The following is a 2879-nucleotide window of genomic DNA, read 5'->3' on the forward strand; positions in this document are numbered from 1 at the left end:
TCACCTTTGGTAAAAAGTATTTCAAACAGGACAAAAGATATAAATAAAAACCATTTATCTCCCTCTGGCTCCCCAGTTCCTCTTTCCAGCATTATTCCAGAAATATTCTATGCATAGAGAAGCCTATGAATCTTTTATTTTAAAAAAAACACAAATGGTAACTCACATACACACATGAATAAATATATAAATATATCTTATTTTTTTAGACTATTTTGTTAACTGTATTATAGATATTCCCCATTTTACTGTAACAACAAATCTTGGAGATTTTTATTAGCACAAATAGCTCTATCGTATTATATTGTATTATTTTTAACGTCTGCAAAATATTCCATTTTATGAGTGTGCCCTAATCTATTTTAATAGTCTACTCTTGATGGAAACTGAGATCATTTCCAACCTTTCACTATTACATGTTCATGTCTTTGCATATAAATAGTTTATCAGCAGAATAAAGTCTAGAAGTGAAATTGTTGTGTCTATTGGTAAATGCATTTTAGATTTTGATAGATACTGCCAACTGTCTTCCAAAGAGTTTGTACTGACTTGCACTCTCACTAAAAGTGCTTGAGGGCCTGTTTTACATACTCTCATCTGTCCTGTGAAATTAATATTTTGTCTTTTCATTCATGTTGGGTAAAAGTATTATTTTATTTTTGTTTATTTTTATTTATTTAATGTACAATAATGACATCTATTGAGCATTTCTTTTGTGCAATGCATTATTCTAAGTGCTTTATGTTATTAACTTAATTTAGCAATCCTATGAGATAAGTAGTGTTGTTATTCTCTTTTCATGAAACATGAGACACAGAGGGGGTAATTTACTTGCCCAAGATTATGTAGATAGTGGCTAACAGGACTGGATTCAACCAAATTAGTGGGTTGTATGACTCCAGAGCCTGTGCTCTTCATTGCTAAGTTATAATCTGAATAACTGCCAATATTTATCTTCTATTACATATGAACTATCTGTCATGGCCTTTGCATAGTTGTCTTATTGATTTCTAGGTACTCTTTACACATTCGGGAAATTGGCCCTTTGTCATATGTTTTAAATATATTTACAGTCTGTATTTTTGATACTGTTTATGTTTCTTTTTGCATAAAGACATATTGAGTTTTGATGCAGTTGAATTTTCAATCTTTTCTTTTGATCATTAAGTTTTATTACTAGTTTAGGTCTTTCTCACTCCAAGATTATAAAAATATTTTTCTATGTTTTTGTCTCATACTTTTAAATTTCATTTGAAACTTTGATCCTTCTGGGTTTCATTTTGGGATCAAGAGTGAAGACAGATCTCAATCCTATATAATAAAAGCCTAATATGCTAAGTGTCTGGTCTTGTGGTCAGTTGTTCAACCAATCAATGCGTAATATGCTAACAATATGCTAAGGCCACTCAATTGCATGCTATGACATGCACTGACCACCAGGGGGCAGACACTTAATGCAGGAGCTGCCCCCTGGTGGTCAGTGCACTCCCATAGGGGGAGCGCTGCTCAGCCAGAAGCCTTGAGCTGGGCTCACCGCTGGCGAGCGCAGCAGTGGTGGTGGGAGCCTCTCCTGCCTCCGCAGCAGTGCTAAGGATGTCCGACTGTTGGACATCCCCCGAGGGCTCCTGGACTGTGAGAGTGACCCCCCCCCCCGAGTGCATGAATTTTGTGCACTGGGCCTCTAGTTTTTATATATTGATTTTTATTAGATATAATTGCATCTTTTGACATATACATAAATATAAACCCACTAAATAAAAAATATAAAGCATAAAAATATATATATACACAACTGCATGCCCAAGATACACCTATTCATACATATATTGATATGAACAAATTCATACATAGAAATAAAATTTATGCAAGTGCAAATATAGGAAAGAAAATATAGTTATATGTCCCTGAACATTTGAATACTTAGAGGAAGTCCATTCTTAATATAATGCCAGATATGAGTGAGATTTGGTTGCTGTTGACTTGGGATATGCCCAGTTTTTCTTAATGGAACATTAAAAAATTTTACGGTTGGATCCTACACTGCACATCAATATATTTATATATGAAAAGCATTCCATAAAAATTGGTTCAACTTCCTATTTATACTTCTTGTCTTTGTAGCAAAGGAAGAAAGCAGGTCAACAAGAGTCACATAAAGAAAAGCTAAAATCATGGGCTAGGATTTATGCAGGGCCTCTTTCCCACCTGTAGAGGAAACCAGTCATATCTTAGCTGTTTCCAGATCCACAGCTATGCTGCCTTTTCATTTCTTGCTATAAAAGTTAATTACGAATTTTGATCTTCCTATTTTGAAGGAAAATGAAAGAAGAATGTCCGGGTCTAAGCCAGTTCTTCTCAACCAGGGGAAGTTTTCCCCCTCGAGGATATTTGCCAGTGTCTGGAGTCATTTCTGGTAGTCCCAGCTGGAAATGGGCCAGCTACTACTACCACCGAGGGGGTAGAAGCCAAAGGTGCTGTTATCTACAGTCCACAGGATAGCCTCCCCACCTCTCCAAAGAGCATAGTCTTGTCCAAACAGTGTTCAGAAACCCTGGTTCAGGTCCAGGCAGGAAAATTAGAACCCTGGGTGAAGTGTTAACTTATAGGGAGAGGAGTACAATGTTATAAAAGAAAAGGTCTTGATACTAACTCAACACAAACACATTCCAGGATTTTGGTGGCTATTTTCTTTTTACATAATCAGTGAACAAGCAGACAGGTCAATGGACTTTTCATTTCCTTTGCAAATGTTACTAACATTTATTATGCAGTATAGGAAGCCTGATAATTTTTGAATGATTTTCTTGAAATCTACCTAGTTGCTCTTGTTTATAACCTTCAAATATCTGCATTGTCTTTTTGTGTAGTTTTCTATTAGG

General features: G+C 35.6%; 1 protein-coding gene across 1 annotated transcript in view; it reads left to right on the forward strand.

Annotated features, from left to right (window-relative positions):
• The window catches only part of DCDC2 (doublecortin domain containing 2), a gene marked incomplete at its 5' end in the record, with an annotated part of 197202 nt that overhangs the window by 64844 nt on the left and 129479 nt on the right, over positions 1 to 2879 (forward strand). The window lies entirely within an intron of this gene.

The sequence above is a fragment of the Myotis brandtii genome, unplaced genomic scaffold (genome assembly GCF_000412655.1).
Source record: "Myotis brandtii unplaced genomic scaffold, ASM41265v1 scaffold311, whole genome shotgun sequence".
NCBI lineage: Eukaryota > Metazoa > Chordata > Mammalia > Chiroptera > Vespertilionidae > Myotis > Myotis brandtii.